Source organism: Budorcas taxicolor, chromosome 6, assembly GCF_023091745.1.
Source record: "Budorcas taxicolor isolate Tak-1 chromosome 6, Takin1.1, whole genome shotgun sequence".
Taxonomy (NCBI): Eukaryota; Metazoa; Chordata; class Mammalia; order Artiodactyla; family Bovidae; genus Budorcas; species Budorcas taxicolor.
The window spans coordinates 59,522,547-59,533,586 of NC_068915.1; the positions used below are offsets into that span (position 1 = coordinate 59,522,547).

Consider the following 11,040-nt stretch of genomic DNA (forward strand, 5'->3'; position numbering starts at 1 on the left):
TTAAATGTTGAACTTCCTGGCTTAACCTTTTAATTTTCTTATATTTTTTACTTCACCCTCATTTTTAATTTGCAAAAGCAGCTTTTGTTTTCTAACGTTTCTTCCTTCTCCCTGTCATTTCCTTCCCTTCTCTCCCTTTCCTTCCTTCCTTCCTGAGAGAATTTCAGTCTTATTTCAGGAATACAAAATCTTATCTCCTTGAGAATGTTAATTTACTTTTTGAAATGTTTGGCTACCTGTGCATTATCTGTTCCCCGAGTTCTTCTTTACCCGCTCTGGGTTTATTTGCTTTGGTCTCTGTCTGTACTGTTGGAAACTTTCCTCAAAGATCTGGTGATCCTTGGATGTTTGTTCAGATTTTCAAATGAATGGCTGCAAATTTGATTGGAAGCTCTGTGTGAGTGGGTAGGTCTTGTCAGCTTGTGGGCTTATATTTAGATTAAAGAGGTAGCCAGCGAGCTTGTGGGTGTGGGTGTGGTCCCCCAAATGTCAGTGTGTGTAGGTACTTTCTCTGTAGCAATTTAGTTTATCTAGAAAAAGTGCCTCTAATCCGCCGGGAAGGATAAGCCTGGCTGTTGGCAGCTGTAGCACTGAGTGAGGTAAGAGGACTGGGGAATCTCAGTTCAGAATGCAGACTTTCATTTTCATTAAATCCTCACCTCTGCCCTCTTCCCGCCTGTTGCTCCCCAGAAAGCCTCCTCCCACCCAGAAAGTACTGCGGGCGTGGGGGAGGGGTGGTCCTGACTGACGGAGTGAGGCTTGTGGCGCTACTTTTTCAGTCTTTTCAGACGCCACTCACTGCTTTCAATGCCCTATTCCTACCACTACCTTCCAGGGTACTACAGGTTTCAATCTTTCCCGAGGTAGTCTTGCTTCTTGAGAGTAGTCTTCAAAATTCTGCTGACCATTCCACCTGCTTTTTGTCTTTCTATGTTGGGGTTTGGGGATACAAATATTTCCTAGTTTTAGTGAAGATGAGGTTTATACTTCTGGTTTTTCTTTTTTGGCCCCAGTGCGTGGCTTGTGGGAACTTAGTGCCCCCTTCAAAGACTGACACTGGGGCCTCTGCAGTGAAAGCACAGAGTCCCAGGCACTGGACCGCCAGGGGATTCTCTGTAGGAGACTTTCAAAAGAAGGGGTTAGAAAGGTCAATGATCAGCTATCTTAATCCTGGGAATTGTGGAGGTGACTTCCAAGAAGTTGCTTTGATCATGACTATCCAGATTTTTCTTGAGAAACAAAAACAAAACAGAAAAACCAAAAAGAAATAGTTTTCGAAAAGCAGCTCTGTCTTCAGGTAATCATTGTTCAGTGGTAGTGCCAAGCAGTGATATGCCTATCTATACTGGTGCCTGAAACAAGAGTAAATCAGTAATATTGATCCTATCTTTAACAATATGATATTTTGTTGTTTTTTTTTAATGGGAGTTTTTGCACCAGGTTTTATTTTTTAAGTATTATATTAAATAGTATTCATCTTGATTACTGAGTTTTCTGGGCACCACTTAAATTTTACCCTCTAGAGGAGTGACCTACTTGCTCCACCTTAAATCCTGACCCCAGAGTAATACCACATTCTTCATCAGCTACCCTTGCCCCATGTGTGTGTGAGCTCAGTCCCTCGGTCTGTCTGACTCTTTGTGATCCCATGGAGGACCATAGCCCAGCAGGCTCCTCTGTCTATGGAATTTTTCCAGACAAGAATACTGGAGTGGGTCGCCATTTCCTACTCTAGGGGATCTTCCAGACCAGGGATCAAACCCATGCCTCTTTCATCTCTTGCCTTGGCAGGTGGATTCTTTACCATTAGAGCCACCTGGGAAGCCCCACCCTCACCCCCATAAGCCACTACAAATAAGCATACAATCCAAGTAAAAGTAGCCTATGCTTGTGCCATCTTTCAGCTTTAGGGCAGATTCCACAGCAACACTTCCAATCGCTTTGCCTTTGTAAGAACGTGTTCTCCTTGTAGATATTCCTGAGTCTGTTCATAGCAAGTGTTGGTCTCTTTCTAGGAAATACAGGACTGGGTCAAACTGACTTTCTCCCAGTACATTTGAGATGGCTGAGCTCTATTGACACATGTTGCAAAAAGGACAGGTGTGGCACCGCCACAATAATGAATTCCACAGCTGTTCTGACTGAGATGATGTGACATCAACAGGATCAGAAGCACTTCCTCTAACCTCTTGTGTTGATTTCTCTCCTAAAACCTTGAGATAAAGTAAAAGAAGTAAAAATTCTTTGAGTAGTTCTACACCTTTTACACACAGAAAAGGATCCTTCTTTGCTAATTGTAGGATTTTGGTTGGCTAAGTGGGGGATGGAGGATAAAGGTGTTTGGGCTGCTACAGGGAACTAAGATACAGTGAGAGTCACTTTTCTTTATTCTTTTGAGTTCTTGTTTTGACTAACTTTGGTGATGGAGGGGAGTCGTTTAGACCACTGTATATTGTCACAGTGAAGATTGGTCAGGTTGAAGGCATTCTTGCCCTTGTGCATGTACAGGAAATCTTAACTACTTGGGGATGCTCTGTGTATAAGCGATAGAGGCACTATGGCTACATAAAGACACAGTGGATATTTTACTTTATTTGCCATATCATACTGTTGAGGAAGATCTAGAGAAGTGCTACTCAAAGTCTCAGAGTGTGCACTGTGGACTGGAGTGAATTCTTGAGCTAGTATTACCTGTATGTGTCCAGATAATCATGGAAATTGAGGACAAGCATTTAGAAACTTTTATGACAATTTGACGGGATAATTTGTTTCATTTATTTATAAAAATATCAGCTTGCATTTTTGATGTCTTCGTTCTTTTCAAATTCACCTTCTAGTAATTTTTTATTTTATTTTATGAACGTTTTGGATTGGAAAGAAAAAATTTGGCTTTCATCACAGGTAGTTTGAAAAATCTGAATCTGGAGAGCATTTTGTGTGTGTGTGTACGGTTTTTCTTTTTTTTGTCATGCTGAGTGGCTTGCAGGATCTTAGTTCCCCAACTAGGGACTTAACCTGGGCCACGTCAGTAAAAGCGTGGAGTCCTAACCACTGGTCTGCTAGGGAATCTCTGGAGAACGTTCTTGGGATTTAAGAGTCAGTTTTCATGACATTGGACTTGGGAATGAGTGGTCTCTTGGATATGACATCAAAAACACGAGCAATAAAGGCAAAATAAACAAATGGGACTGGGTGATGGTGGTTTAGTTTCTAAGTTGTGTCCAATTTTGTGACCCCATGTACTGCAGCTTGCCAGGCTCCCCTTCCATGGGGTTTCTCAGGCAAAAACACTGGTGTGGGTTGCCATTTCCTTCTCTAAAACAAATGAGACTACTTCAGACTAAAACTTTTATGCCTCAAAGGACACAGTCAATGGAGTAAAAAGACAACTTTCTAAATGAAAGATAATATTTGTAAATCACATATCTGACAAGGGGTTAATATTCAGACTCCATAAAGAACTCCTACAATTCAACAATAAAGAATCTAACTTGATTAAAAAATGGGCAAAGGGGACTTCCCTGGTAGTCCAGTGGCTAAGACTCTGCACTCCCAATGCAGGAGGCCCGGGTTTGATTCTTGGTTAGGGACCTAGATCCCACATGCTGAAATGAAGATTAAAGATCCTGGGTGCCCAAACTAAGACCTGGCACAGCCAAATAAATAAATTAGCTATTTATTTAAAAATGGGTGAAGGATTTGAACAGACCTTTCTCCAAAGGTGATATAAAATAAGCAACACACACATGAAAAGAGTCTCAGCATCTCTAATCCAGGGAAATACAAATCAAAACAAGACTAAGATATCACTTCATACCCATTAGGATGGCCATTATTAACAAAACAGAAAATAGGAATTCTCTGGCAGTTCAGTGGTTAGGACTCTGCTTCCACTGCAGGGAGCATGGGATTCCTACCTGGCTAGGCAGCTAGGATCCTACAAGCTGAGGGATGTGGCACCCAAAAAAGCAAAAGAGGAAACAAACAAACAAACTCCCCAGAAAGTAACAAGCGTTAGGGAAGATGTGGAGAGATTTGAACACTGTGCTATTGGTGGGAATATAAAGTGGTACAACTGTCGTGGAAAATAATGGTAGTTTCTCAAAAAATTAAAAATAGAACTACTGTATAATCCAGCAATCCAACTTCTGGGTATATATCCAAAAGAATTGAAAACAGGATCTCATAGAGATATTTACATACCTATGTTCACTGCACCATTATTTACAATAGTCAAGAGGTGGAAGCAAACTAAATGTTTATCGACAGATGGACACATAAACAAAATGTGGTGGGTATGTTGCAGGAAAGAAAGTGGGGCACAAGAGGATGGTCAGGTCCCTGGGACCTCTGTCAAGTGTGGGTTCTTGGCTTTGAGAATAGAAAAGAATTCAAGATTGAACCACAGTAAAGTGAAAGAAAGTCTATTCAGGGAGATATACACACTCCATAGATGGAGTGTGGCCATCTCAGAAAGCACCAGGGTATGGGTCATCAGTTTTTATAGAGGTGGGGAGGAGTATTCTAGCTATGTTAGGGAAGGGGTGGGGATTTCCAAGAATTGGGCCACCACCTACTATTTGACCTTTTATGGTGGCCTTGGAACTGTCATGACACCTGTGGGTGTGTCGTTTAGTATCCTGATGTGTTACAATGAATGTATACTGAGGCTCAAGGTCTAGTGGAAGTCGACTCACCTGCCATCTTGGACTTAGTTGGTTCTAACCAGTTTATGTCATGTCCTCCAGTTCTGTCATTCTTTTAAAGGTTGTGCCTTGCTCTCTGCTGTCTCATATGCACAATAAAATATTTAGCCTTAAAAAGGAAAGAAGTCCTGTCACATACTACAACATGGGTGAAACCTGAGGAATTTGCTAGTTGAAATGTGCTAGTCGCAAAAAGACAAATATTGTATGATTCCACTTGAATGGGGAGAAGGCAATGGCACCCCGCTCCAGTACTCTTGCCTGCACAATCTCGTGGACTGAGGAGTCTGGTAGGCTGCAGTCCATGGGGTCGCTGAGAGTCGGACACGACTGAGCAACTTCACTTTCACTTTTCACTTTCATGCATTGGAGAAGGACATGGCAACCCACTCCAGTGTTCTTGCCTGGAGAATCCCAGGGACAGGGGAGCCTGGTGGGCTGCCATCTATGGGGTCACACAGAGTTGGTCACGACTGAAGCGACTTAGCAGCAGCAGCAGCAGCAGTCACTTGAATGAGGTATCCAAAGTAGTCAAATTCATAGAAACAGAAGGTAGAATGGTGGTTATTAGAGGCTGAGGAGAGGAAAAGGGGAGTTGTTTAATGGGAATAGAGTTTCAGAATTGCAAGATGAAAAAGTTCTGGAGATCTGTATAACAACAATGTGAATAAACTTACTACTGAACTGCACTCTTAAAAAAATGGATAGGATGGCAGGGAATTTCCTGGTGGTCCAGTAGTTAGGACTCTGTGCTTTCTTTGCAGTGGGGAAGAGTTTGATCCCTGGTCAGGAAACTAGGATCTTTCATGCCGCATGGCTGAAAAAAAAAAGAAAGCAGGGTAAGATGTTGAATACCACGACTGAAAAAAGAGAAAGAAGAATCTAAGGGAAGAGTTGGCTCATGTCTTATCTCCTCTATATTAGTTGTATTGCTGCATAAAAAATTATCACAAACTTGTAGTTTAAAACAACACACATGGGTTAGGAGTCTTGTCTGAGTTTGCTGGGTCCTCTGGTCAAGGCCTTGATGCTTGACCAGAATTGATGCTTTTGAACTGCGGTATTGGAGAAGACTCTTGAGAGTCCCTTGGACTGCAAGGAGATCCAACCAGTCCATCCTAAAGGAAATCAGTCCTGAATATTCATTGGAAGGACTGATGCTGAAGCTAAAATTTCAGTACTTTGGCCACCTGATGTGAAGAGCTGAACTCACTTGAAAAGACCCTGATGCTGGGAAAGATGGAAGGTGAGAGGAGAAGGGGACAACAGAGGATGAGATGGTTGGATGGCATCACCGACTCGATGGACATGAGTTTGAGTAAGCTCCAGGAGTTGGTAATGGACAGGGAAGCCTGGTGTGCTGCAGTCCATGGGATTGCAAAGAGTTGGACAGGACTGAGCCACTGAACTGAACTGGTCAAGGCCTTAGCAGGCTGAAATCAAGGTGTTGTGCACTGCCAAAGTAGCAGACCCAGGAGACACAGGTTTGATCCCTGGGTTGGGGAGATACCATGGAAGAGGGTATGGCAGCCCACTGCAGTATTCTTGCCTGGAGAATCCCATGGACAGAGGAGCCTGGAGGGCCACAGTCCATAAGGTCACAAAGAGTCACACACACACACCAAATATAATCTTTCTGTTGGTTTAACCAAAAGGCCACAGATTAGTAATCTAATCACAGGAATAATACTCTATCATATTCACTGGGTCCACACTCAAGGGGAGGGGATTATATACAAGGCATACACATCAGAGGGCAGGAATCTTTGCAGTCATCTCCCCTTTGCTGAAAGTCAGAAACTATCTTTCAGGATTTGTGGTGTAAGATAACCTTAAGTGGGGAAAAAAAATTATGTGGTGATTTTTTTTTTGTAGCAAAGAACTCTTTTTTTTTTTACTTTTGGTGGGGAGTATAGTTGATTTACAATATTATATAAATTTCACAATTCTTAAAGAATATACTCATAGTTATTATAAAATATTGACTATATTCCCTGTGCTATAGCAGATAATTTCTCACATACAAAAAATTTATGTTTTTTCTCAACTCAAAACAATAACATATATTTATATTCTTCTAAGACTATATCTTTTGCTCCCAGAAGTCATAAATTTAGATATATTAGGTTTGGTTTAAAGTACCAACTATACAAGGAAAATCCACCTCCAATGTTCCTTATAGTTGCAATATGGCCTGGAAATGATACAATTTCAATATGATAGAAATAATAGTAAAGTTTAAGTATGTGATTAGGAACTCTTAAAACTATTTCTTTATTGGAAATTTTAAAGAAGTAAAAATTTAATGCTACAAAAGGCAGTATTGTAAAACAAAATGTATGACTTTCATAGCATATATGTTTTGTCACATTTATATAAGAGAAACCTATAATATAATAATAATAGTAATAGCCAGGTAACAAAATAATAGGTTGGAAAGAGTATTGGCTTTTTAATAAAAAGACATATTTTGAGATATCATTCACATTACCATAAAATTCACCCATTCCAAGTATACAATGGTTTTAGTATAATCACAGAATTGTTCAACCATCACCACAATCTAAGTTCGGAACATTTTTGTATTCTGGAAAAGAAATTCCTTATGCAGTAGCAGTCACTCCCTATTCCACCCTAACCTAGAAAAAGTCCTATCAACCACTAATCTACATTTTATCTCTTATTTTAAACTTTACTTATAAATTAAATCATAACATGTAGCCTTTTATACCTGGCTTCTTTCATTTAGCATAATGTTTTCAAGGTTCATCTATGTTGGAGCACAGATTAATATTTCCTTTCTTTTTTGGGGGAATTTTGTGATTCCATTGTATGGCTGTACCACATTTTATCTATCCATTCTTCACTTCTGGATGTTGGGTTGTTTCCACTTTTTGTCTGTTATGAATAATGTTGCTACCAATGTTCATGCACATGTTTTTGAGAGGATGGATTGTTTTCATTTCTCTGGGGTGAATTCCTGGGAGTAGAAGAGCTGGACCATGTGTAACTCTGATAACTTTTTGAGGACCTGCTTGCCTGCTTTCCAAAGCAGCTGCCTATTGCACATTCTCAATGGGAATGCATGCTGGTTTCGATTTCTCTGAATCCTTGTCAACACTTATTATTGTCCATCTTTTTTATTATAGGCATTTCAGTGGGTGTGAAGGTTATTGATTTTAAAGTTAATTGGAATAATATATTCAAAATGCAAATATAACCACTCTCTTTCAATGGTCCTAATTTTTTTCAGAACTCCCAAAGCATAATATAACATAGGAAGTCTTCCATGTTACTAGCCCTACCTCCCATCTCTAGCCTCACATTCTGCCACTTCCCTTCATTGCATTTTATACTCTGGTGATACTGAATTGCATGGAGTTTTCTACATGCACTTTGCTACTTCTAACCTCTGAAACCGTTTCTGCTTTTCTCTTTGCGTAGATTTCTGACCTCTGCCCCCTACCTTTTGTGCCTAATTTTTATTCATGCTTTAAGACTCTACCCAGGGCCTTCCCTGCTGGTCCGGTGGTTAAGAATCCTCCTTGTAATGCAAGGGATATTGGTTCCATCCCTGGTCTGGGAAGATCTCACATGCTGCAGAGCAACTAAGCTCATGTGCCACAACTACTGAGCTCACATGCAGCACCAAAAGCCTTGAGCCTAGAGCCCGTGCTTTGCAAGAAGAGAAGTCACAGCTATGAGAAGCCAGCATACCACAACAAAGAGTAGTCCCCACTTGCCACAACTAGAGAAAGCCTGAGTGCAGCAATGTCGACCCAGCACAGCCAATAAATAAATAAATCTTAGAAAAAAAAAGATTCTACTGAGATATTCGTTTCTCATGAAGCTCTTTTCTAAATTCCCAAGTGTTATTATCATTTTTTTTTCTACTAGGTATTAGTTTATAAATACAACAACACTATGAGGCAGGAGCTATACCCTAATTTTATGCATAAGGAAGCTGTCTTTTAGAGAGAGAGAGAGATTAGTAACTTGCCAAAATTTCACACCATAAGGGAGTGGTGTGAATTAAATGCCATTCCTCTGTACTCTCATAGCAGCTTTTGCACACATAGGTTCTTTGTCTCATTACATTATCTCCTTATATATCTTCATCCAATCATTCATTCATTTAACTATTCATTCCTCAAATATTTATTTATAGTTTACCATGTATCAGGCATTGTGGCAGATGCTAGTGACATAATATTGACAAGACAGATCCCATATGGGACTTCATTAAATTTAAGTCTGTCAGGGTGTATAAATGATTTAACTCATGGATGTATCGGAGAAGGCAATGGCAACCCACTCCAGTACTCTTACCTGGAAAATCCCATGGATGGAGGAGCCTGGTAGGCTGCAGTCCATGGGGTCGCAAAGACTTGGACAGGACTGGGCGACTTCACTTTCACTTTTCACTTTCATGCATTGGAGAAAGAAATGGCAACCCACTCCAGTGTTCTTGCCTGGAGAATCCCAGGGATGGTGGAGCTGGGTGGGCTGCCGTCTATGGGGTCGCACAGGGTTGGACACGACTGGCATGACTTAGCAGCAGCAGCAGCATGGATGTATGCTATGGCAGCAGATAGCAGAGGGAACGAATCAGTAGTTAAAAGCCCATTAAAAATGATTTTGAAAGTGATAAAGCTAAGAATGACTGGATATTAATGAAGTAAACATCTCATGATGTTTGGCTTTGAGGTGACAGGTAGCATGCCATGTTGTATTAGTTATCTCTTAACATGAGATATCTTAACAAGATACAAGTTAAATGTGTCCAGATAGAAGCCAAATTCTGTGAGGAAATTTATGATCTTGAAGGAAAGTATGCTGTTCTCTATCAGCCTCTATCTGATAAACCATTTGAGATCATTTATGAACCTATATAAGAAGAATGTGAATGGAAACCAGATGAGGAAGATAAAATTTTGGAGGGGCTAAAATTAAAGGCCAAGATTGAAGATGAGAAAAAGGATAAAGAGAAAGAGGACCTCAGGGGAATTCCTGAATTTTGGTTGACTGTTTTTTAAGTGTTGATTTGCTCAGTGGTAATTTCAGGAAAATGATAAACCTACGCTGAAGCACTTGCAAGGTACTCGAGTGAAGTCCTTAGGTACAGGCCAGCCTATGTATTTCGTCTTCAAATTTCACTTTTAACCCAGTGAATATCTCACAAGTGAAGTGTTGACTAAGACACATAATATGAGGTCAGAACCAGATGACTCGGATCCCTTTTCTTTTGATGGACCAGAAATTATGGGTTATTCAAGATGCCACGTAGACTGGAAAAAAAGGAAAGAACTGTCATTTTGAAACCCACTAAGAAGCAGAACCCACTCCAGTACTCTTGCCTGGAAAATCCCATGGACGGAGGAGCCTGGTAGGCTGCAGTCCATGGGGTCACTAAGATCGGGCACGACTGAACGACTTCACTTTCACTTTTCACTTTCATGTATTGGAGAAGGAAATGGCAAACCACTCCAGTGTTCTTGCCTGGAGAATCCCAGGGATGGGGGAGCCTGATGGGCTGCCGTCTATGGGGTCGCACAGAGTCGGACACGACTGAAGCGACTTAGCAGCAGCAGCAAGAAGCAGAAACAAGGGACTTGGGTCTGTTTGTACTGTGACCGAAACAGTGTCTAATATTCTTTCTTGCGTTTGTTTGTCCCTCCTGAAGTTCCTGAAAGTGGTGATCTGATGCTGCTGCTGAAGCTATTCTTCCTGCACACTTTAAAAGTCATCATTTTTTACATGAATATATAATCCCAAGATCAGTATTATACTTGACTGGAAAAGTTACTGAAGAAGAAGACGACGATGATTATGATAAAACAGTAGAGAAGAAGATGAGGAAAGAGGAGAAGAAGGAGATGAGGAAAATGATTCAGACTATGACTCAAAGAAGGCTCAAAACCCAACAAAGGGCGAGCAGCTGTAGCAGGATGTACGTGGCCCCAGGGATAACCTACACTGGTCTACCCTCTGCTTCCTTGGAAAGGAGGAATTTACATAATTTGAAAAGCCTGTTTTAAGGGTATTTGTTTGTTTGTTTGTTTGTTGGCTTGATTTTGTTTTTGCAGACTAAAGTTATCAAATTTTAATCTCACAGTTTCTGTGGTCAGGAATTTGGAAGTGACTTAATCATGTAGTTGTGGCTCAGCATCACTCATGAAGTTACATTAAGATATTGGCTGCGGTTGCAGTCATCTGGAGGCTCGCTAAAGTTTAACTGGAGGATCTGCTCCCCAAATGGCTCACTCACATGGCTGTTGGCAGAAGGCCTCAGTTCCCCATTTTATGCATGAGTCTCTCCAAGGGGCTGCTTGAG

The 11,040-nt window shown here is 40.9% G+C and overlaps 1 pseudogene; it reads left to right on the forward strand.

The window, feature by feature from the left end:
* Positions 1-9,454: 9,454 nt before the first annotated feature.
* LOC128049506 (nucleosome assembly protein 1-like 1) lies at positions 9,455-10,650 on the forward strand (annotated as a pseudogene).
* Positions 10,651-11,040: the final 390 nt, after the last annotated feature.